The sequence below is a fragment of the Coregonus lavaretus genome (genome assembly GCF_964263955.1).
Source record: "Coregonus lavaretus genome assembly, contig: HAP1_SCAFFOLD_57, whole genome shotgun sequence".
In the NCBI taxonomy this organism is placed as follows: domain Eukaryota; kingdom Metazoa; phylum Chordata; class Actinopteri; order Salmoniformes; family Salmonidae; genus Coregonus; species Coregonus lavaretus.
Genome location: NW_028160194.1, coordinates 305,353 through 332,178, shown reverse-complemented (window position 1 = coordinate 332,178; position 26,826 = coordinate 305,353).

The window sequence follows — 26,826 nt, the reverse complement described above, 5'->3', positions numbered from 1 at the left end:
TCTTCGTGTGCAGGTCGAATAAAAATTATCCAACCATCAGAATTCCAGTTGTGGCAGTGTCCTAATTAAAAGTACACAACGCAGAACGAACCACGCTACATATGCATAATGATGTAGTAAACAACATCGCTCTGCGTGGGAACTTTTGGTGGGGGGGAAGTAGCCTTTATAAGTCTCCATGGTGGGTAAAGACCATCACTTCGTTGTCTTGTTGGGAATAGTAATAATTTGTGACAGTACGCATTGTATTAGTCTAACGATTGTTTTTAATTTAGTTTCTCACATTAAACAGACATTTGAGAAGGATTTGAGAAGCGAATTGCTTGCAGTTGTACCTATGAGACACAGACACACTAAAGCTGTACAGTGTAGTTAGAAAAGTCAATTTACATTATTTGCAGATGTGTTCCCTTTTATTTACAAATCGAAAAATGTAACATTTGAAATGAATGTGGCAGAACAGTTAAGCATAGAGTTCCTGTGGAAGTCTTCTCCTTCAGTCTTTTTGCCTCCTATGCCTCGTTTCCTATTAGATGGTATTTTCCCAATGCCAAGTTAGCTTAGTGGGTAAGAGCGTTGTGCCAGTAACCGAAAGGTCGCTGGTTCTAATCCCCGAGCCGACTAGGTGAAAAATCTGTCGATGTGCCCTTGAGCAAGGCACTTAACCCTAATTGCTCCTGTAAGTCGCTCTGGATAAGAGCGTCTGCTAAATAAAAAAATTAATTAAATTAAAAATTAAGTTCACCTGAGACAGCCGCTATCCAGTGTCATGTGTTGCTGAATTACAGATCTCGCTTTCCCAATGTCGCTGCTGTCCATGGTGCTGAAATATCCAATCTCGGCTATTTGCATACATAGGACCATCCACACTTGACACCACACACACAAGTTAATGCTAATATCACACACACTTTTGAACATTGCACAACCTGCAACAAGACACTGAAACAGCAAGTTTGTTTGTTTCTGAATAAAGATGCGAAGAATGAAATCAATGTGTGGAAGGAGATTGGACAATGTATAGGCATTCCCTATAGCTGTATTTGACTGGAGCATGATCAGATTGCTTTGTTTCATCCAGAATGGAAATTTGGTCTGAGAAACTATGCCCATTATAGCATGACTATTTCAGACAGAATTCACTTAATATTGTCTGTAAAAATATAAATAAGGCAATGTTTATATGACCCCCTTTCAAACATTCACATATTTATCATTTTCTTGCAGATATACAGTGCATTCAGAAAGTATTCATACCCCTTAACTTATTCCACATGTTATTTTCTTACAGCCTGAATTCAAAATGGATTCAATTATAATATTTTCTCTCACACAGCTACATACAATACCCCATAATGACAAAGTGAAAACACGTTTTTGAAATTTTTGCAAATGTATTGGAAATGAAATACAGAAATATCTCATTTACATAAATATTCACACCCCTGAGTCGATTAAAGCTGTGTCTTTCTGGGTAAGTCTCCAAGAGCTTTGCACAACTGGATTGTAAAATATATGCAATATACATTATATAGACAGCCATTTTATTTTTTTTGCCATAAGTTTTCAAGCCGAATTAAGTCAAATCTGTAACTAAGCCACTCAGGAACATTCAATGTCATCTTGGTAAGCAACTCCAGTGAATATTTGGCCTTGTGTTTTAGAGAGTGTGCGGAAAAAGTGTGACACCACTCCGGCCCCCAAGGACAGGAATTGTCCATCCCTGATCTATATGGTAGGAACAGTACCAGACCTGAATGAATGTGTCTGTTTTGAATATTCACGGAGACAGAATGATGTGGTTGATAGCAGAGACGTCATGCCCAAAGGGGGCACAGGGTCACCTGCCCCCTCAGATTTGTGATGTTTAAATTTGTCTTGTTATTTTTTCGCTGTCATACTACTAACCATGAATTTGGCTTTAGCTAGCCCAGATAGGATCCCATTCTCCCAACCTAATAACTACACTGAACAAAAATATTAACGCAATATGTAAAGTGTTGGTCCCATGTTTCATGAGCTGAAATAAAAGCGTGAAATATTTCGTTCGCACAAAAAGCTTATTTTTCTCAAATTGTGTGCACAAATTTGTTTACATCCCTGTAAGCGAGCATTTCTCCTTTGTCAAGATAATCCATCCACCTGACAAATATGGCATATCAAGAAGCTGATTAAACATCATGATAATTACACAGGTGCACCTTGTGCTGAGGACAATAAAATGCCACTCTAAAATGTGCAGTTTTGTCACACAACACAATGCACAGATGTTTCAAGTTTTGAGGCAGCGTGCAATTGGCTTACGGACTACAGGAATGTCCACCAGAGCTGTTAACAGATACGTTTATGTTAGTTTCTCAACCATAAGCCAAGGCGGCTTTAGAGAATTTGGCAGTACTTCTAACTGGCCTCACGACTTCAGACCACTTGTAAAGCAGCGTATGGGCGAGCTGTTGGCTGTTGTCAACTTGTGAATGCTCCATGGTGGCAGTGGGGTTATGGTATGGGCAGGCATAAGCTACAGACAATGAACACAATTGCATTTATCGATGACAATTTGAATGCACAGATATACCGTGGGATAGTGTACGTGCACAAAGTGAGTTTGTAACATGTATATCATTCTTACTTGTTGTTCTTTATATTTACTACCATTGCCTATTGTAAGTTGCCTCTCTGTGTTTTACTGTGTTGTGTAATACTCCGCAGGTAGCATTATGCCATTAATACAGCCCTTCCTTTGTTAATAGCGTTGTTGCTCTACTTGTGCTATCAGTTATTGTGCATATTCATTAGCCCTGTTATCTGTCCATTACAGGACCACTATCATTCCACTACCTTTCCATGTCCATTTCATCCGTGTGTGTCAATAAAGTATCCTTGAATGTAACTCTGAGGTTGCCTTATTCCCCTCTTACCGGGGGAGGTGAAAACGCAACCTGATCTCAGAACATTTCGTATTATTCTGTATGTACAAAGCAGTGATCAAGCAAAGGGTGGCTACTTTGAAGAATCTCAAATCTGAAATATATTTTGATATGTGTAACACGTTTTTGGTTACTACATGATGCCATATGTGTTATTTAATAGTTTTGATGTCTTCACTATTATTCTACAATGTAGAAAATACACAAGACACAGAGGAGGAGAAACTATCCAACACCCTGGGAGAGAGAACGAGTGACCTCAGTCGAACTCACAGCCAGAAAGATGGGTTAGATACAGGAGAGGAGGAGGTTACCCCGGATGCCATCACCCCTGCTCCTGTGAACAAGGAATGAGAGGGGAAGCCTTCTAATAAGGCCAATGGGCAGGCGGAGCGAGAGGTCATAGTGATAGTGATTCACACCCAGAGAGAGACAGACAACCCATACAACCTCTTGGCTGAGATTAACCACACAGAGGTAGAGGCAGAGGGCCTTCAGGGCAAGCCAGTCAGCCTGCCTGCTCTGATCCTCAAGTCAATTGTATTTAAATTCATATTCATTAAAGATTTTTAGTCAAGACTTGAAAAGTGCCATTTATTTCAAATGATAATTATTCAGTGTCTGCAACCCTCAAGAACCAGGATGAGTCTGGGTCCCCCTTTAACTGGGCAAACACAACTTGCATATTGTCATAGACTAGGCCGAAACGTTAATCTTTTAACCTTGCTTAAATAAAACAATGCATTTTTAATAGTGAGCAAGAGTTTTCAATGATGATTAAAGTTTTTTTGTCGCGCCCTCCACTTTTTTGTCAAATAATACATCTAAAAAAATGTAATAAGTTAATTATTAAAAGCATTAAAATTGGGATTGGGATTTTTCCCACCTATTTATACAACCTACTCCACAAAGTTTAGAGAAATGTTCTGAAATTAATTAAGAATTAAACAGAAGAAAATCAGAATTGAAGGCAACTATATTGCAAAGAATTTAATGGCATATGGTTCAATCCTGTTTCTGGTCTAATGAATAATTAATATTGTTCCTCCTCTTCCTTGTGGCAAGCGCAGCAGCACACTGCCCTCCAAAGCCTGCAAAAAAAACGCTGGACTGCCCCTTTCCTCGCCCTGCATGGAACATCCAGGGTCACATCCTTGGTGACGTGTGGAGTGACGTCCAGGGTGACCACAGCAACATCCTCTGGAAAGGGACAAAAGCGGGACAGAATGTAAATAAATGCAAACCGTAGGTTCTAAACACTGGCCAGTTGAATGGGATCTTTTATTTCAGCTCATGAAAAATGGGACCAACACTTTACATGTTATCATGATGAACGGCACCTGTCAGAGTGCTTTCTATAAGTCTTACTCACCTGCTTGGATGTCAGATGGCAGAGTGGCGTAGACGGCCACCATGAGAGGCTTTTCTTCAGGTGTGACGTCCACAATCTCCAAGAGTGAAGAAGCAGGGTATGCATCTGTGTTAGGGGTGAGGTCCACAAGCTCCAGGTGGGAAGAAGCAGGATGTGCCTCTGTGTTTGGGGTGATGTCCACAAACTCCAAGTGGGAAGAAGCAGAATCTGCCTCTGTGTTTGGGGTGATGTCCACAAGCTCCAGGTGGGAAGAAGCCGGGTCTGCCTCTGTTATAGGAGTGATGTTCACAACCTCCAGGTGGGAAGATGCTGGGTCTGCCTCTGTGTTAGTGATGATGTCCACAACCTCCAGGTGGGAAGAAGCTGGCTCTGCCTCTGTGTTAGGGTTGATGTCCACAACCTTCAGGTGGGAAGAAGCCGGGTCTGCCTCTTTGTTAGGGGTGATGTTCACAACCTCCAGGTGGGAAGAAGCCGGGTCTGCCTCTTTGTTAGGGGTGATGTCCACAAGCTCCAGGTGGGAAGAAGCCGGGTCTGTCTCTGTGTTAGGGGTGATGTCCACAAGCTCCAGGTGGGAAGAAGCCGGGTCTGTCTCTGTGTTAGGGGTGGTTTCCACAACCTCCTGATAGGAAGAAGCCGGGTCTAACTCTGTGTTAGGGGTGATGACCACAAACTTCAGGTGGGTAGAAGCCGTCTCAGCCTCTGTGTTAGGGGTGATGTCCACAAGCTCCTTGTGGGAAGAAGCCAGGTGTGCCTCTTTGTTAGGGGTGATGTCCACAACCTCCAGGTGAGAAGAAGCCGGGTCTGCCTCTGTGTTAGGGGTGATGTCCACAACCTCCAGGTGGGAAGATGCTGGGTCTGCCTCTGAGTTATGGGTGATGTCAACAACCATACGGTGGGAAGAAGCAGGGTCTGACTCTGTGTTAGGGGTGATGTCCACAAACTTCAGGTGGGTAGAAGCCGTCTCAGCCTCTGTGTTAGGGGTGATGTCCACAAGCTCCTTGTGGGAAGAAGCCAGGTGTGCCTCTTTGTTAGGGGTGATGTCCACAGCCTCCAGGTGGGAAGAAGCAAGGTGTGCCTCTTTGTTAGGGGTGATGTCCACAACCTCCAGGTGAGAAGAAGCCGGGTCTGCCTCTGTGTTAGGGGTGATGTCAACAACCATATGGTGGGAAGAAGCAGGGTCTGCCTCTGTGTTAGGGGTGATGTCCACAACCTCCAGGTGGGAAGATGCTGGGTCTGCCTCTGAGTTATGGGTGATGTCAACAACCATACGGTGGGAAGAAGCCGGGTCTGACTCTGTGTTAGGGGTGATGTCCACAAACTTCAGGTGGGTAGAAGCCGTCTCAGCCTCTGTGTTAGGGGTGATGTCCACAACCTCCAGGTGGGAAGAAGCAAGGTGTGCCTCTTTGTTAGGGGTGATGTCCACATCCTCCAGGTGAGAAGAAGCCGGGTCTGCCTCTGTGTTAGGGGTGATGTCCACAACCTCCAGGTGGGAAGATGCTGGGTCTGCCTCTGAGTTATGGGTGATGTCAACAACCATACGGTGGGAAGAAGCAGGGTCTGACTCTGTGTTAGGGGTGATGTCCACAAACTTCAGGTGGGTAGAAGCCGTCTCAGCCTCTGTGTTAGGGGTGGTTTCCACAACCTCCTGATAGGAAGAAGCCGGGTCTAACTCTGTGTTAGGGGTGATGTCCACAAACTTCAGGTGGGTAGAAGCCGTCTCAGCCTCTGTGTTTGGGGTGATGTCCACAATCTCCAGGTGGGAAGAAGCCAGGTGTGCCTCTTTGTTAGGGTTGATGACCGCTATCTCTAGGTGGGAAGAAGCCGGGTCTGCCTCTGTGTTTGGGGTGATGTCCACAAGCTCCTGATGGGAAGAAGCCAGGTGTGCCTCTGTGTTAGGGGTGATGTCCTCAACTTCCAGGTGGGAAGATACCGGGTCTGCCTCTGTGCTACGGGTTTTGTCAGCAACCTCCAGGTGGGAAGAAGCCGGGTCTTCCTCTCTGCTACGGGTGATGTCAACAACATCTAGGTGGGGAGAAGCTGGGTCAAACTCTGTGTTAGGGGTGAATCCCTCAACCTCCAGGTGGGCAGAAGCCGGGTCTTTCTCTGTGTTAGGGGTGATGTCCACAACCTCCGGGTGGGAAGAAGCTGGGTCTGCCTCTGTGTTATGGGGGATTTCCACAACCTCCAGGTGGGAAGAAGCCTGGTCTGCATATGTGTTAGGCGTGACAATTAAAATCCTGATTGGCTCTACTACTACAAGGCACCAGGATGTCATGACAAAAGGCATCTGTCAGAGTGCTTTCTATGAGTGCTACTCACCTGCTTGGATATCAGCTGGTAGTGTGGCGGAGAAGGCCACCACTAGGACAGGGGGAACTCGCAGGGTGTCTGCAGTAGGCTGGAAGTAGCTTTTCACCTCGTCCGCCACAAAGGCACAGACAGAGCTCATAAAAAAAGGGGTCTTGAGGTCATCCAGGGAGAAGGACTGGCTGATTCTCCCGAGGATCGACCTCACAGAGTCAAAAGCAGCAGCCCGGGAGAAAGGGGTGTGAGGAGAAGAGGCCTTCAACGTGTTGGAGAGCTTCTCCCCTACGGCCACCACCATACTCACAGCCATCCCGCTTAGGAGGATGGGGTGATCTGAATGGCCTTCCTCTGGCTGAAGCCACAGGGCCAGGAGGATCCTGGGCACCAGCTCCACCACCACCTGGGATGGGCTGAGCAGGTTGCTACAGGGCTTATTGGACAGCTTGTCCAGAATGCTCCTCACAGCTCTCTCCACAATGATGTGGACCTTGGGGTCGCTGAAATCAACAAAAAGCAGCAGAGAAAGCTAAACGATGTGCAATGTTCACACAGAGAACACTGCCCTAGTTATTTTCTGCATAGCTCCAGATGTGTAGATGAATGGAGCAAGCTGTATGCAGGGCAGTACATGGAACTCACATGTCAGCTCCAGCTGGAGAGGTGGTGTGCATAGAGCGGCGGAGCTTGCAGACAGCCTTGTGCTCCATGTCAATCATTTTTAGGCAGGTGTTTACTTCCCAGGTCTGCCGTAGGAAACAGGAAGTCCCATTAGTGTAATTTCACAACAGATATATTCTGCTGTACTGACTAGTTGTTGAAAGGCTAGAAAGGAGCTCACTGACTGATAGTCTAAGTCTCTAACTCTCATTCTCTTACCAGCCGAGCGAGTTCGTTCCCCTCCTCCAGGGTTTCCTTCCACACCCTTCAAATAAAACACAAAGCATTTCAACTTTCCTGGCTTCCTATTTATCTGTTGTTTATTTTACCCACACCTCCTGGAGTGCTGCTGGTGACAGAGAATGGCAGTGAAGGTGAGAGCTGACGTGGTACTCACCTCTCCCTAAGGGATTTTTTGCCCTGAGACACCAGCCAGTCGCTCATGTGCTCCATGGTGACATGGGGCGAGACCTGGCCTCGACTCTGGAGCAGCAGATAGTGGACCATGAACTTCTTCTGCAAGATGAGGTAAGGTGTGAAACCGTGCCACTAAAGACCATATAATGTGCTTTCAGAAGGGCCTCTCGCAACATTTCACAACTGCTCATGTCTCACAATTTGCAAGTGATATTAAAAACTCTTATGACCATCTTCTCTAAACTGTCTTGAAATAAAACTCTTGTTTTGGGATTAAATCTATCTCTTTTTTTCTGTGGTTACTGTTTTTGTGGGATGAATCTTACCTGTTTATTGTAATATGCTTCCTCCCAGCAGGCCTGCAGAGTCTGAAAATAAAGGCTGCTTCTACAGAATTCCTTTGAAGATAATTAAAATAAGTATGCTTTATTAGGTACATTATGCACAGGCATTTACAGTATGCCAAAAGGAATATCTCCTAAGATTACCTTAGTGGGACCATAAGTGAACTCAGGAATGCTCCCAACCCTATCCATGGTCAGAGGGGGACGAAATGCAGCGCTATAAATATACGGGATGCTCTAGAGATAACAGGAATGACTTAAAGTCGCGAATGATCAATGCCTGTGGAGTCGTCCAATATGCTGCGCTGAGAATTGAGTTGTAGGCGATATTTGGTTATGTTTGGCGCAATTTACATGTTTACATTCTATTGCCATGGAGAAATTGAGTTTCTAGAACCTGTTTTCTTCTATGTCTTTATTTCGTGAAATATTAAGATCTTTATTTTGTCATAATGTGTATATGAGGACGTTGGAGCCCGTTCCGATTCATGACGCGGTTATCCAGGTGCATGTTGCATAGACCTACTAATCCAACCTTGGCTTACAAGTTAAATTAAATTAGTATATATGCCTATACAAATCTATTGACCACATCCATTTAAATCAATGATTGTCAATTGAAAATGTGGTAGTTGTGTTATCCTGTTGTGCATGTCAGGGCTCCTCTTAAGCACGTTATTCCAATATTTCCTAGAATTGATGCAGGTTACACTTTTGCAAAACTACTAGGTTAAAAATAAGAGCATGAATGACAATAAAGGTATGACTTGAATTATACGTGTAGTAGTTGTAATATTCATATGTGTCAGCATACTGAATTGTAATTGGATGCATTCTACTGTCATATCATACTGTGCTATGATTGGTTAAGACCACCCAGGTGGTGAGGTCATTCTAAAAGATGATCATGGCCGGAGACACATGGACATGCCAGTTATAGCTAGTTAATAAAGAGCTACGTTTATAAATATCCTGTCGTCCTGCATTTTATTATTTTGTATAAAGCATACAAAACAAGACATGGTGTCAGAGTAAAAGGACTAAAAGATGGATTTTGCTGGAGTTCCTTCACCTCGAATGGATTGGGGGTCTACAAATCTACCCAATGCATGGCGTAAGTTCAAACAGCATGTGGAGCTGATGTTCACGGGTCCTCTGAAGGAAAGAGGAGAAGAGGAAAAGTGCAGCTACCTGCTCCTCTGGATCGGTGAAAAAGGGAGAGACATTTACAACACATGGACACTTACCGAGGCTGAATCAAAGGTACTGAAAACATACTACGATCGTTATGAAGCATATGTTGTGCCAAAGACCAATACAATTTTCGCTAGGTACAAATTCCATGAGAAAGTACAAGGCCCTAGCGAATCGTTTGAACAGTTTGTCACTGAGCTGCGTCTGCTTGTGAAAGACTGTGATTATGCAAACAAGGATGAGATGGTCAGGGACCGTATTGTATTTGGAATACACTCACCGCGAGTGAGAGAGAAACTTTTGAATGTTGGATCAGAGTTAACGCTGGACAAAGCTATCGACATAGCCAGATCTCACGAGCTAGCACAGGTTCAGATGAAAACCATTTCAGGCGGCAGCACGAGCGCATCACGTGAACAAGCAGTGCACGCAGTCAGGCAGACATCAAAGCACACCTCCAGTGCCCAGAGAGCATGTTTCAGAGCGGAGACAGACAGAACTCCAAAACAGAGCGACACAGACTCCAAACGCCCCAAAACATGTGGATATTGTGGATACAAAGTGCATGGCGAACAGGGGAATTGCCCAGCTAAAGGCAAACAGTGTACTAAATGTGGAAAATGGAATCACTTTGCAAAAGTGTGCAGAGTTTACCGTGGAAAAACAGTACATACAGTGAGTGAAGATGAAATGTCAATCAAAGAGTCAAATGCTGATGAACTGTTTATTGATTCAGTGACACAGAAAAGTCAGATATCAGAGACAGAGCAAGCCTTTGCTGACATTGAGATAGGAAGACAAGGCACAGAGCTAAAATTCAAACTAGACACTGGTGCACAAGTAAACATTATTCCTCTGAGTAAGTACAGAAGCTTGACATCTGAGTGTGAGCTACAGCCCACCACGCACAGACTGACTGGTAATGGTGGTGAACAGCTCCCAGTAAAAGGCACATGCACTCTCAAATGCAAATACAAGGAAAGGGACATGATGTTGGACTTTTACGTTGTTGACACTCGAGCACCTGCAGTGCTAGGTCTTAAAGCATGTTTAGACATGGACCTTATCAAGCTAGTTTTATCAGTGACAGCACCAGTAGAGATAGAGAATGTCATGGAGGAGTTTGCTGATGTTTTTACAGGAATAGGACTATTCCCAGGAGAATGTACCATTCACCTTGACCCAGACGCAACCCCTGTGGTCTACCCACCGAGAAAGATTCCACTTGCTCTCCGCGCCCGTCTGAAGAAAGAGTTGGAGAGCATGGAGCAATCTGACATCGTCACCAAGGTTACAGAACCGACGGATTGGGTCAACGCGTTAGTGGTGGTGGAGAAACCACGCACAGGCAAGCTCAGAGTATGTCTCGACCCAAGAGACTTGAACAAGGCTATCAAACGCCCCCATTACCCCTTACCGACGCTAGATGGCATCACACACAAGCTAGCGGGCGCACGCTACTTCAGTGTCATGGACGCCAGATCAGCCTACTGGGCTATCAAGCTCACAGAAGAGTCATCTAAGCTCACAACGTTCAACACACCGTTTGGACGCTACAGGTTCCGTCACCTGCCTTTTGGGATTATCTCAGCTCAAGACGAGTTTCAGCGAAAGATCGACGAGGTGTACGAAGGCCTCGACGGAGTCGTGGCAATTGTGGACGACATCCTTGTCTATGGTCGAACCAAAGAGGAACACGACAGAAACCTCAACGCGATGCTGCAAAGGTCCCGCGAGAGAGGAGTCCGGCTCAACCCCGAGAAGAGCACAGTCGGCGCTACAGAGGTCAGCTACTTCGGACATCTTCTCACAGCGAATGGAATCAAGCCAGATCCGCAGAAGATCTCAGCCATAAAGGAAATGGAGCCACCAAAGAACCGCGCAGAGCTGGAAACAGTGCTTGGCATGGTCAACTACTTAGCCAAGTTCGCACCCAGCCTCTCCAATGCTAATGCACCCCTGCATCAGCTGCTAAAGCAGTCCAGTGAGTTCCTCTGGGACAACCAACACGACATCGCTTTCCAGAAAGTGAAAGACTTGATCACGAGAGAACCAGGACCAATCCTTGCCTACTACGACCCCAACAAAGAGCTCAGACTCCAGGTGGACGCGTCAAAGTATGGACTAGGGGCAGTGCTACTGCAAGAAGGAAAACCCATCGGCTACGCTTCCAAATCTCTCACAGACTGTGAAATCAACTACGCTCAAATTGAAAAGGAGCTGTACGCCATTCTGTTCGGATGTAAGCGTTTCCATCAGTATGTCTATGGACAACAAGTCATTGTGGAATCAGACCACAAGCCCCTCGAGTCAATCATGAGGAAACCGTTAGCCGCAGCCCCGCCAAGGCTACAGACAATGATCCTTCAACTACAAAAATACGACTTCACAATCACTCACCGTCCAGGCAAAGACATCCCTGTTGCAGACACACTCTCCAGGAAGTTTCTTACCTACAAGGACAGCAGCCTCAGTGAAGGCATGGACATGCAGGTGCACACCGTGTACAGCAACTTACCAGTTAGTGACACAAAACTGAAGGAGATCCGAGCAGAAACAGAAAAAGACACACAACTCACACAGCTGAGGAAAGTCATACAGTCAGAATGGCCTGAGGAGAGGAGAAAATGCCCTCAGAGCGTCTCAGAGTTCTGGAACCATCGTGACGAACTATCACAGATCAACGGAATAATTTTCAAAGGAGAGAAAATCATCATTCCTACCAGTCTCAGAGAAGAGATTTTGACAAAGATCCATGCTGGACACATGGGCATGGAAAAGTGCAAACAGAGAGCACGGGACATTTTGTTTTGGCCCGGAATGTGCAAACAAATAGAGAAACATGGTTGGTAAATGCCCCACCTGTCTTGAACGACGCCCCTCAAACACCAAAGAGCCAATGTTACCTCACCGTATCCCAGACCGACCCTGGCAGGTCGTGGCAACAGATCTGTTCACGTGGAACAACGAGGACTACATTATAACAGTGGACTACTACAGCAGATACTTCGAACTCGACAAGCTTCACAGCACCACATCTGCAGCTGTGATACACAAGGTGAAAGCAGCCTTTGCCAGGCATGGCATTGTAGAGACTTTAATATCTGACAATGGGCCCTGTTACAAATCAAATGAGTTTGAATCCTTCACAAAAGCATGGGAGTTCACACACGTCACCACAAGCCCACATTACCCTCAAAGTAATGGCCTTGCTGAAAAATCTGTGCAGATCGCTAAATCACTCATGGACAAAGCAAAAGCAGACAAGAGAGACCCCTACCTCAGTCTCCTTGAATACCGCAACACTCCAGTTGACAACTTCAAATCAACAGCCCAGCTGTTGATGAGCCGCAGACTTCGCTCAATCCTTCCCAGCACCAACCAGCAGCTGCAACCTGAGGTCGTCAGCTACAAGGAAGTGCATGCAAAACGTGCACAGAGACAACAACAGCAAAAGCGATACTACGACAGGTCAGCCAGACCACTGCCACCACTGAACGACGGAGAGTCAGTTAGAATCCAGGAGCATGGCTACTGGAAGCCAGCAGTCGTCATCCAACCAGCTGACACTGAACGTTCATATCTCGTTCGCACCGCAGAAGGAGCGGTGTACCGCCGCAATCGTCGTCACCTACTGAACACAAAAGAACAACACACTGACGATATGAACTGTTCCCCTGAAAGAGAACGGGGTGGACTAAACACAGACACAACACAACATACACCATACTTACCTGCAACACCACAAGAACTGTTGACTGACACAGAAGCATGCCCAGCTTCATATCACACAAGGTCAGGAAGAGAGGTCAAGCCTAGAGCTGTCCTAGACCTGTGAAATGTCAAAGGGTGTAGGCAGATCGCTGCCCTGAAAGAGTTCCAGACTGTAAACTTGTTATTGAAAGTTAACTTGAAATGCTTTGGTATGGTATTTGTTTGATATGTTGAGATGTCATTGCTACAGTGAAAAGCTGAGTTGCTGAGAAATGTTTGTTCTAAAAGTAACAGTATGCTGAATCATTGTTTGTCTGTTATGTTGATGCAGTTGGTGCAGTTTAAATGGTTACTTACCTCGAGTTCAAACTACAGAGCATATATTCAAAAGAAACGCTTTATTGTTCTACATATTTTTTCTTTTTTTTAAAGAAGGGGGATGTAATATTCATATGTGTCAGCATACTGAATTGTAATTGGATGCATTCTACTGTCATATCATACTGTGCTATGATTGGTTAAGACCACCCAGGTGGTGAGGTCATTCTAAAAGATGATCATGGCCGGAGACACATGGACATGCCAGTTATAGCTAGTTAATAAAGAGCTACGTTTATAAATATCCTGTCGTCCTGCATTTTATTATTTTGTACAAAGCATACAAAACAAGACAATAACCTCTATAATACTTATTAGAAACGTTATGAATGTGCCTGTAATGTCCCAAACAGGCTATGACATGCAGTACCTCTGGAAGACTTAAGGGGAATGTTACAAATGTCTCAGTTACGGTCCTTGTTACCTGGGTTGTTGCGATTTTTGTGGGACTGGAGAACAATTTTACATTTACATTTTATGCCAGGAAAGTAAAATAACGTTATTACCTGGATTCCATGCTTTTAAAATGACTGCTATTCCTGAAAAGTATAGAACACTTTAGTTTCCGGTTCTTTTTGACTTTCTTTTTCGGTTGAACAGGTTTCAACCCTAGATTACAGCACATGTAGAAAACTGCTGGACATTACATTCAGGCAGCTTCAAAATAGTAGTGCAACCGTCAACTTCTCTCTCTCTCTAATGCATCCGTACTGTCTGAAGTGAAGTATGTTGATGTAAACGAACTCAGAAATCTCAAATAAATTGATTATTTATTAAATTATCTTGATGAAATTATGTACATTCAATCACACAGACAAACCCAAAGTCTCTAGTTAGCTATGTGACTTGTAAAATAGTTTTTATCACGTTCTTCACTCACTCGGTTTGACACAAAAATAACACGTAGCTAAAACCTTTACCAAACTTGATAATACCTTGACGTATTTGTGACCTAGCATGTTATGAAATGTTCTTTCTAAATTAGAAAGCTGAAACGTGCTATTACATAACTGTAGTAATACATTTGAAACGGACACAACAGCTATTGTCTTGACAGCACAGTTTTAGCTCTTTTTTCTTTATCTGAAGAATGGTGCCCGCCTGACCACTGAGGTATAAGAGGTAGAGACTGTCTCCAAGATGGCCGACCGTTGTTTTCAACGTAATCTACTCACGTTCGCATCAGGCCAGGGTTCTGGTTGGGAAGTAGCCATCCTATGTACCTAGAGGAGACTGGCGCTAGGGTACTAGGGGGTAACTCGCCCCCCCCTAAGAACAATGTCTAATTGCTGACACAAAAAAGCAACATTTGGGGGGGGGGGGGGGGGAATTATGTGGATGAAGGTCATGCTTAGGCTAATAAACTATAAAGGGAAATAAATTGCTACAGTTTACACTTTTTGAGTTATTTAATTAAATGTTTTTTTTTAGAAAAGGGGAGTTTTTTAAAGTCGTGGGGTAAGTGCCCCCCATCAGAATTGTCCATTTAAATAAATGTAGCCTATTTATTCATTACTACATTTAGCTAACATTATATAGTTAATCCAGAGATCCTTACCTTTGCCTCGATTCGGCAGTCTTGTCCAGATCATCATGGCATTTGTAGTTCTTTAGGATAGCCACATTAGCAGCTAATTAGCATTTAATTTTTGGGAGGTAAATGCAGGTGAATATATTTATCAAAGTCACCTTGTCCTAGAGAGATTTACACTGTTATCAAAACGTTACGCCAGGGTAAGCCTATCTTCCACCCTATGTAAAGCTGGGATATATAAGATACCCCGTAAAAAAAAAAAAAACACTCTAAAATGTGAAGTTTTGTCACACAACACAATGCCCAGTGGTGTAAAGTACTGAAGTAAAAATAATTTAAAGTACTACTTAAGTCGTTTTTTGGGGTATCTGTACTTTACTATTTATATTTTGGACAACTTTTACTCGACTACATTCCGAATGAAAAATATTACATTTTAGTCATTTACAGTTAGTGATTGCATACATTTTCATACTATCCCCCCGTGGGAAACGAACCCACAACCCTGGCGTTGCAAACGCCATGCTCTACCAACTGAGCTACACAGGACATACATCCCTGGTCATCCCTACTGCCTCTGATCTGGCGGACTCACTAAACACGTTTAATTTGTAAATGATGTCTGAGTGTTGGAGTGTGCCCCTGGCTATCCATTAATAGAAAATAAAATAAAAAATGGTGTCATCTGGTTTACTTAATATAAGGAATTTGAAATGATTCATACGTTTACTTTTACTTTTGATAGTGAAGTATATTTAAAACCAAATACTTATAGACTTTTACTCAAGTAGTATTTTACTGGGTGACATTCAGTTTTACTTGAGTCATTTTCTATTAAGGTATCTTTACTTTTACTCAAGTATGACAATTGGGTGCTTTTTCTACCACTGACAATGCAACAGATGTCTCAAGTTTTGAGGGAGTATGCAACTGGCATGCTGACTGCAGGAATGTCCACCAGAGCTGTTGCCAGATAATTTAATGGTAATTTGTATACCATAAGCTGCCTCCAACTTTGTTTTAGTAAAACTGGCAGTATGCCCAACCACCCTCACAACTGCAGACCATGTGTATGGTGGTGTTCTTCCGAGTGGCGCAGTGGTCTAAGGCTTTATATATATTTAATGTATGCACTAACTGTAAGTCGCTCTGGATAAGAGTGTCTGCTAAATGACTTAAATGTAAAAATGTGTGTGGGTGAGTGGTTTGCTGATGTCAATGTCGTGAACACAGTACCCCATGTTCGTGTCAGGGTTATGGTATGGGCAGGCATAAGCTACGGAGAAGGAACAAAATTGCATTTTATCAATGGAAAATGTAATGCACAGAGATACCATGACAAGATCCTGAGGCCCATTGTCCTGCCGACATCACGTCATGTTTCAGCATGATAATGCAGGGCCCAATGTCACAAGGATCTGTACACAATTCCTGGAGGCTGAAAATGTCCCAGTGCTTCCATGTCCTGCATACTCACCAGACATGTCACCCATTGAGCATGTTTGGGAGGGTTGGATCGACGTGTACCACAGCTTGTTCCAGTTCCCGTCAATATACAGCAACTTCACACAGCCACTGAAGAGGAATGGGACAACATTCCACAGGCCACAATCAACAGATTGATCAACTCTATGCAAAGTAGAAGTGTCCCGGAGGAGGAGGCAGCGGCAGATACCCTGTTCTCATGTAATGGTGTAGGGCCCAGTGATGCCAACTTAGCTATTTTGTTGCTAGATTTAGCAACTTTTCAGACTACCCTGCAACTTTTTTTTCAAACAGCACCTAGCAACAAATGTAGCTACTTTAAAAAATTTATTTTGAACTTTTAGCAACTTTTGAAAAGTGACTCAAACACTAAAATGCACACGTTTTCCCTCTAAATGACACTAAAACGATTTTATCTGTCACACACTCAGTCACAACACACATGGCTGGCTGCAAAAGTGCATTGTGAGTGACGTCAGCAGCAGGCGCTCAGCTCGTGCACAGGCAGCAGCAGGCCAGCCAAGCAGCACAACAACCTGGAGAGAGCTGGAGAGAGATGCCTAGCGCACACATCATTATTTGAGTTAAGTTGCTTGTTCAATAAAATAGCATATATACCTTGTTATTAGCTTGTACCTATAATTGTTGATCAGTCAGGTAGCATGTTAACGAACTACCAATACGCTGCTTGAAACTATAATTGTAACAGTTCTGTTCCCTGAACCGGTTCCAATCCTAGAGAAATGATGTGGATGAAGGTCATGCTTAGGCTAATAAACTATAAAGGGAAATAAATTGCTACAGTTTACACTTTTTTAGTAATTTAATGAAATGTTGTAATCTGATCTCGGAATGCACGGACCGTTAGTAGTGAGGGAACAGGAAGTTCCGGGCAGGCGGCACCATTCTTCACAATAAAGAAAGCGCCAGAACTGTGCAGTCAAGAAGATAACCTTTGTGTCCGTTTCTATTTATTACTAGAGGTATGTAATAGCACGTTTAAACTTTCTAATGTCGAAAGAACATGTCATACCATGCTAGTTAACACATCCGTTAATGTATTATCACGTTTGGTAAAGGTTTGATGTGTTATTTTTGTGTCAAAACGAGTGAGTGAAAGAACGTGATAAAAACGATTTTACAAGTCACATAGCTAGATATTTTGGGTTTGTCTGAGTGAATGTACATAATTGAATCATGTCAGTTTAATAAATAATCAATTTATTTGAGATTTCTGAGTTCGTTTAGCATATTATTGGTTTTGTGTAAAATTCCCAAGCTGGTAAAATGGCGGCTACTCTCGGTCAGCGTCGACGGACTTCAGTGAGGACAGTGCGGGTGCATCAGATAGAGACAATTTCACGGTCGCACTACTGTTTTGAAGCTGAATGTAATGATTATCAGTTTTCTACATGTGTACTAATATTCAGACACATTCTGTTGTTTCTGTCTTTATCAATAAATGCTGCTATGTTGTGAACAGGAAATACAATTGGTTTTTGATTGAAGTAATACAGTGAAGACAAGGTTCTTCAGGAAATTAGCACATAGTGCTGTCAAAAACAAGCTGTAACCTTGTACTAAATGGATTTTGAGTCATTTATGCATTTATCTACTATAGGTTAGGTATTAGCTCAAAAGTATTGTGGAGCTCCTGCACCTTTAATATAAACAGTACCGGCACCCAAAATGAGTATTGGCACCTATTTCAGTCCAAGTCAAACACTGAATTAGATAATTGAACAAGAAAAAAGTGAAAATATTTTTAGAGAATAAAGAAAGTGCCAGAACTGTCAACACTAACTTTTGTGTCTGTGCTCTCTATATTACTACTGGCCGATTCAGATTAAGTCTGAGGCCTGTAACATCAACAGTGAGGAGAAACCCAGCCTGTCTCTCTCCTTCCACACCTACAGTCCAAACCTACAGTCACTGGGTCCTGATTGTGACAGTGGAGCCCAGTTTACTGCAGGATCCAGAGATGGCATCAGTGAAGCTGGAAGACTGCAGTCAAACACTGGAGCTGAATGTCAACATTAAAGATGAAGAAGAGGAGGAGAAGATTGGGAAATCTGTTTCTCAGGGTAAGAGCAGGTTCTATCTAACTAAGTTTGTTGGACATGATTTGGAAAGGCACACACCTGTCTATATACAGTGCATTCGGAAAGTATTCAGACACCTTGACTTTTTCGACATTTTGTTACGTTACAGCCTTATTGTAAAATTGATTAAATTGTTTTTTTCACTCATCAATCTACACACAACACCCCATAATGACAAAGCAAAAACAACAACAACTGAACAATCATATTTACATTAGTATTCAGACCCTTTACTGGCCATTCAAAACAATAGTATCATATCCACTTCCTGCTACATTGGGAAGCAATATGCAAGAAACTAAAAAGTAGTCTACATGAGAATATGATTTAAATGTTGACGAGTAACATGAATACTCCCTTTTACTCGGGTTCTGAGTCCTCCAAGGTTCATTTTTATTCGTTTTAGAAACACTTAAAATAAGGGCTGTTTTGTGTAGGCTTACCCTGGCGTGACTTTTAGCAATATATTCAGCTCTATATCCTCTCAGATTATAAAACTCTAATTATCATCATAGTAGACATCATGCAAAACAACAAATCACTGCAATCTCCTGCACGTCATCTCTAGCTGACACCTTTGCTAACAGGTATTGTGTCAATTTAAAACTTGCACAAGACAGTTCACAGAATTGACCATTTAAATAAATGTAGCCTATTTATTCATTACTAAATTTAGCTAACATTAGATAGTTAACCCAGAGATCCTTACCTTTGACTCGATTCAGCAATTTTGTCCAGAATATAATGGCATTTGTAGTTCTTTATGATAGCCACATTAGCAGCTAATTACCATTTCAATTTTGTAGGGGTAAATACAGGCAAATATTTTGACAAAAGTCACCTTGTCCTAGAGAGATTTACACAGTTATAAAATCAATAAAAAAAGTGGAATGCGGGATTGCAGTGGGGGATGCACAAACCTTCTGGAAGATCTGATGAAGGAGAAGATGGTGGACATGGACAAAGGAGAAAAGTGGAATATGTTTTGAGTGAATATGGAATGGAAGATCACACAGAACTTTTAGAAGAGCTACAGGAGGAAAGTGAAAGTGATGAGAGTGAGGATGAATTAACTGTGGTGGCAGGTGCAGTGATGACCGCTGAGAAGGAGCTGAGTGTAGAGGGAAGCAGTGTGGTGAGGGAGGTTATCGTCTAGTGTATAAAGAGGGATACGTCCTCCAGTAGCTCAGAGATGGAACCTGGCGAGAGTGAGGATGAATTACCTGCGGTGAGGAACTCAGAGTTCGGGCCTCGTTCCAAGGATGATAAGGATGATTCTGGCCCAGTGGGAGTGAGATTTGTAGTGAGTGGTATCGGTGGAGAAAGTTCTGTGTGTTAGTTGTGGGGGTGCTAACGGGCTGGAGATCTGAGGTGTCAGGTGAGAGAAAGGCAGATTGAGGTTGCCAGGGTTACACTAGTACAGAACGTGTTGTATGCAGAAGCAGTGAAGAGAGTGGTAGAGGAAGATGGGTACAGGGTGAGGGATCTTGAGAGGATTCCTGTGAGTAGGCAGAGACCAAGAGAGAGATGGGAAGAATATGTGCTTCAGTAAGGTGGGAGTTTTAGCATTTATAGCAATGGTTGTCAATTGTACTGCAGAAATCGATCTAAAGTCACAGAAAATAGAGGCAGTGGTGGCAGCGGCAGAGAACTACTTGGGATTGCGAGGATTTACAGCAGAACAGCTGCAGGGGGTGTTGAGTGGTAGTGGTCTGGCGTAGGACTAGATGGGGTTAAATAGTGGAATGGGGTGGTCGGTTTTTGTCGTGGAAAATCGCCACGAAGGGACTGAAAGTCAAACTTAAATGAATAATCATTTTTTATCAGCAAGCTGGAGAGGTTCCAACAAATTTAAAAGCACCATAATACACGTCGGTCGGGAGCTTTGCCGGGGGAGTCCCGTTAGTTGTCCTATATACTGCTTACACAGACAAGTTATATTTGCATGATTTAGCTTATTAATAATTAATTCATCATTAACATTTAGTTCCTGCATGTGACCGACCAATACCTCACAAGGCTTCTTCTCTCCAAGCTGAGACCTTGAAACTGAGATATCCCTTTTGGTTCCCAGAACAATGTTCTGGGCGTACTGCCAATTGGTCTGAGGAGGTCAGTCACCTGCACGAACCAAGAACATTTTCCCTCACATTTTTTAGAGCGGGCTAATACTTGGCAGGGACATTTTGTATTAATTACTGTATCAATGAATTTAATGTATGTAGTCTGTGAATGGCCTCACACACCAGTACAGTAGGTGGTAGTGAGCATTTCTCATTTGCCAAGATAATCCATCCACCTGACAGGTGGGGAAATATCAAGAAGCTGATTAAATAGCATGATCATCATTACACAGGTGCACCTTGTGCTGGGGACAAGAGTAGCTGCATGGCAGCATCTAATGGGGATCCCTAACAAATACAAAAATGCCACTCTAAAATGTGCAGTTTTTCACACAACACAATGCCACAGATGTCTCAAGTTTTGAGGGAGCGTGCAATTGGCATGCTGACTGCAGGAATGTCCACCAGAGCTGTTGCCAGATAATGTTAGGTTAATTTCTCTACCATTAGCTGCCTCCAATGTTGTTTTAGAGAATCTTGCAGTATGCCCAACCAGCCTCACAACTGCTGACCACCGTGTATGGCGTTGTGTGGGCGTGCGGTTTGCTGATGTCAATGTTGTGAACAGAGTGCCACATGGTGGTATCAGGGTTATGGAATGGGATGGCATAAGCTACAGACAACTAACACAATTGCATTTTATCGATGGCAGTTTGAATGCACAGAGATGCAATGACAAGATCCTGAGGCCCATTGTCCTGCCATTAATCCACCTCCATCAATAAAATGTCCCAATTCTTCCATGGCCTGCATACTCACCAGACATGTCACCCTTTGAGCATGTTTGGGAGGGTTGGGTCAACGTGTACCACAGCTTGTTCCAGTTCCCCCCATTATCCAGGAATTTCACACCGCCATTGAAGAGGAGTGGGACAACATTCCACAGTCCACAATCAACAGCCTGATTAACTTTATGCAAAGGAGAAGTGTCCCGGAGGAGGCAGCGGCAGCTACCCACTTCTCCAGTGCTTCATTTGTAAATTGGGTGGTGCCGGAACCAAAAGTGAGTCCGAGAAGGGGGTGACCTGGGGGGCTCTGAGGTACCAGAACGGATAAAAACAAACAACCTTTATAACAAAGCATTGCATGCATTATCATGGCTTTCGCGTACGGGCATAGAGCAGTGGTGTGGAGCCGCTAGCAGAAGTTACACACATGGAGTACATTTTTTGTAGCCTAGAGTCCGGGAAAAATGTGTTCTTTTTATAAATGGATTTCATGCAGTTCTACATCATTTTAGATGACTGGAGACTTTAGCAGAATCTTTTTTAATACCTCACAAATGACCAAAATGACAGGCTACTTTGACACTGAGAATCTGAGATCAATAAAAACGACCTTGTCTTGAATCCATCAATAGCCGAGGCCCCTAAGTGTGCAGAGAAACACATTGTGCAATATGAGGAGGAAGATATAGTCCTAAAAAAGCTTTCCAGTTTCACTGACTCACCCAATGATGTGCAGCTCACTCACCGGCCAAAAGCTTATCTCTCTCTTGCTTTACTTTTTTAAACAATGCTGTTCGTTCAATAGGCCTATTTAGAAGTTGATAACTTGGGAACATACAGACATTAGTATTTTATTTCCAGCAGGATCCATTTGCTTTACAACCTGTGTTTTCCAGCGATTGTATTATAAATATTTGCTAAAGGCCTGTTTTGGCTGCATGCTGTTAACTGACAGATTTGCCACACGTTAGGCATGCCTTGTGATTTGGCTACACACAATCCACAGCTAGGCTATTTTTAAAAATTAGCTATGGATCCTCTGTGGCGAAATTCTAGTCTTACTCCTGGTGTAGTATTGGGAATTATTTAATATCTTTCAGAACAGACTGCAGAGTGCTGCAGCACCTCCAGCACACTTCCCACTGCTATTATTCTATTAGGAGATAAATGATGAAGTGCAATGCTGGAGAGAAGAGAGTTGCCGGCTTATGTCTATAACAGCACAGAGAGGGAGAGAGATCATAGAAAGTGAATGTCATTGTATTTCTGTGAGAGATACAGGCGTGCTTCTCTCTCTCACCACAGCAATGGCCACGCCTTGGTCTAGGCTACAATGTTGCGCAAACCATAAACCCAGGACGGCCCAACATTAACCAATTCTTAGAATATCATGCACGTTTTCACATTATGTTTTTTTAGGGGGCATGACAATTACAGAGGAATCTAAATGTAATTACTCTGATTGCTTTTATTAGGATTTTTACATTGCAAACAGTGGAAATTATTTTTCTTGCCACAAGAGGTAGGCTACCTGATTCTGGCAAATGGGTTCCGGAACCATAGACTACAAAACTGAGAGGTACCGGAGGATCCAGTTCAAATTAAGCACCGCCCTTCTCATATAATGGGGTAGGGCCATCCCAAGGATCCCTGAACGCACGGACGGTTGCACCAATGATTTTTTATAACTAAACCAAGATAGACCACAGCTGGTCGTTTCCAAAGGGAACAGATGAGTCATAGTGGGCAGAGCCAAGCACGAGCTAGCGAGATCCTATTGGCGTGTTCTAGCAAACATCTGCATATTTCTGTTAGGGAACGCCTCCTCTGTGAAGCGCTCGTGTGCAATAACTCAGTTCGCCTTTGCGTTCCTTCAAAATTACGTGATTTTAAGAAACATTTGCAACAATGGGAACACTAAAATAGCACATCCTAGATCTGAATGAATGAAATAATCTTATTAAATACTTTTTTCTTTACATAGTTGAATGTGCTGACAACAAAATAACACAAAAATGGGGAACGGGCGGGCTAGTCCATAGCATCAATGCCTTCCTCTTGCAGGAACTGCTGACACACTCCAGCCACATGAGGTCTAGCATTGTCTTGCATTAGGAGGAACCCAGGGCCAACCGCACCAGCATATGGTCTCACAAGGGGTTTGAGGATCTCATCTCGGTACCTAATGGAAGTCAGGCTACCTCTGGCGAGCACATGGAGGGCTGTGCGGCCCCCCAAAGAAATGCCGCCCCACACCATGACTGACCCACCGCCAAACCGGTCATGCTGGAGGATGTTGCAGGCAGCAGAACGTTCTCCACAGCGTCTCCAGACACTGTCACGTCTGTCACATGTGCTCAGTGTGAACCTGCTTTCATCTGTGAGGAGCACAGGGCGCCAGTGGCGAATTTGCCAATCTTGGTGTTCTCTGGCAAATGCCAAACATCCTGCACGGTGTTGGGCTGTAAGCACAACCCCCACCTGTGGACGTCGGGCCCTCATACCACCCTCATGGAGTCTGTTTCTGACCGTTTGAGCAGACACATGCACATTTGTGGCCTGCTGGAGGTCATTTTGCAGGGCTCTGGCAGTGCTCCTCCTGCTCCTCCTTGCACAAAGGCGGAGGTAGCAGTCCTGCTGCTGGGTTGTTGCCCTCCTACGGCCTCCTCCACGTCTCCTGATGTACTGGCCTGTCTCCTGGTAGCGCCTCCATGCTCTGGACACTACGCTGACAGACATAGCAAACCTTCTTGCCACAGCTCGCATTGATGTGCCATCCTGGATGAGCTGCACTACCTGAGCCACTTGTGTGGGTTGTAGACTCCGTCTCATGCTACCACTAGAGTGAAAGCACCACCAGCATTCAAAAGTGACCAAAACATCAGCCAGGAAGCATAGGAACTGAGAAGTGGTATGTGGTCACCACCTGCAAAACCAGTCATTTTATTGGGGGTGTCTTGCTAATTGCCTATAATTTCCACCTGTTGTTTATTCCATTTGCACAACAGCATGTGAAATGTATTGTCAATCAGTGTTGCTTCCTAAGTGGACAGTTTGATTTCACAGAAGTGTGATTGACTTGGAGTTACATTGTGTTGTTTAAGTGTTCCCTTTATTCTTTTGAGCAGTGTAGTAAAAATAAAGAAAAACCCTGGATTGATTAGGTGTTCTAAAACTTTTAAATGGTACTGTATGTGAATTTGGGAAAATCTGCTATAGGTTAAGTACCGGCACCTCAAATATCTAGTGCTTGAGCTCATGTTCCTCTTATAGAATATTAGCTCAACAGTATTGTGGAGCTCCTGCACCTAAATATAAACAGTACCGGCACCTATTTCAGTCCAAGTCAAGCACTGAATTAGATAATTTAACAAGAAGAAATATAATATATTTTTAGAGAATAAAGAAAGTGCCAGAATTGTGAAGACAATAACTTTATGTGTCTGTTTCTCATTGTTACTACAGGACAACTAGAATTAAATCTGAGGCCGGTAACATCAATAGTGAGAACAAACCCAGCCTGCCTCTCTCCTTCCACACTGAGTCCAAACCTACAGTCACTGGGTCCTGATTGCGACAGTGGAGCCCAGTTTGCACCGCAGGATCTAGAGATGGCATCAGTGAAGCTGGAAGACTGCAGTCAAACACTGGAGCTGAATGTCAACATTAAAGATGAAGAAGAGGAGGAGAAGATTGGGAAATCTGTTTCTCATGGTAAGAGCAGGTTCTATCTAACTAAGTTTGTGTTATTCATTCCAACTTCTCACTGAAAGTTGCAGTTGAACTGTTTCATGATGATCAGTTTGTATGAAAAGGTAGATGTTATTTTGTGCTACTGAGACTTGCATGGTTTGACACCAGTATTGCCAGCATGTGTTTTATTCACTGGGCTATCTGGAGTGCTCAGAGAGTAGACTAAAGAAGTGAAGTAGACAAACTGCCAGTGTTTTAAAGTCTATTAAATTAGTCTGTGTAGTTACTAACCCTTGTGATAGTGAGTGGAGGATGATATGGCTTCTACATCTGCATTGCTTGCTCTTTGGGGTTTTAGGCTGGGTTTCTATAAAGCACTTTGTGACAACTTCTGATGTAAAAAGGGCTTCATAAAATACATTTGATTGACATGTATATCACACCAACTGACTGGTTATTCTGATGTTGTTCACACAGGAGACCATGTTGAGACATTCTCTACATCCAGTGAGCAACAGCAGGAAGATCACAGAGCTAAGAGGTCTCACCATTGCTCACATTGTGAGGAGAGTTTCTCAATTCTATCAAAGTTAGAACTACACCTACAAATACACACAGGAGAGAATATGTATTCCTGTACTAACTGTGCGAAGAATTTCACAACATCAAAGGCTCTGACAATTCATCAGAAAGTTCACACAGGAGAGAAGTCTTACTCCTGCTCGGACTGTGGAAAGAGTTTCTCTCAACTGGGCCACTTAAAAACACATGAACGTATACATACAGGAGAGAAGCCTTACTCCTGCTCTGACTGTGTAAAATGCTTCAAAACATCAACTGAGCTAAAGGTTCATCAGAGAACACACACAGGAGAGAAGCCTTACTCTTGCTCGTACTGTGGGAAGAGTTTCTCTCGACTGGACCACTTAAAACAACATGAACCTATACATACAGGAGAGAAGCCTTACTCCTGCTCTGACTGTGTAAAGTGCTTCAAAACATCAACTGAGCTAAAAGTTCATCAGAGAACACACACAGGAGAGAAGCCTTACTCCTGCTCTGACTGTGTAAAGTGCTTCAGAACATCAACTGAGCTAAAAGTTCATCAGAGAACACACACAGGAGAGAAGCCTTATTCCTGCTCTGACTGTGTAAAGCGCTTCAAAACATCAACTGAGCTAAAACTTCATCGGAGAACACACACAGGAGAGAAGCCTTACTCCTGCTCTGACTGTGGGAAGAATTTCTCTAAACAGGAAAGCTTAAAATCACACCAACGGATACACTCAGGAGAGAAGCCTTACTCCTGCTCTGACTGTGGGGCAAGTTTCTCCCAACTGGGCAACTTAAAAATACATGAACGTATACACACAGGAGAGAAGCCTTATTCCCGCTCTGACTGTTTAAAATGCTTCACAACATCAAATGAGCTAAAAGTTCATCAGAGAACACACACAGGAGAGAAGCCTTACTCCTGCCCTGACTGTGGGAAGAGTTTCTCTCGACTGGGCCACTTAAAACAACATGAACGTATACATACAGGAGAGAAGCCTTACTCCTGCTCTGACTGTGTCAAATGCTTTACTACATCAACTGAGCTAAAAGTTCATCAGAGAACACACACAGGAGAGAAGCCTTACTCCTGCCCTGACTGTGGGAAGAGTTTCTCTCGACTGGGCCACTTAAAACAACATGAACGTATACATACAGGAGAGAAGCCTTACTCCTGCCCTGACTGTGGGGCAAGTTTCTCCCAACTGGGCAACTTAAAAATACATGAACGTATACACACAGGAGAGAAGCCTTATTCCTGCTCTGACTGTTTAAAATGCTTCACAACATCAAATGAGC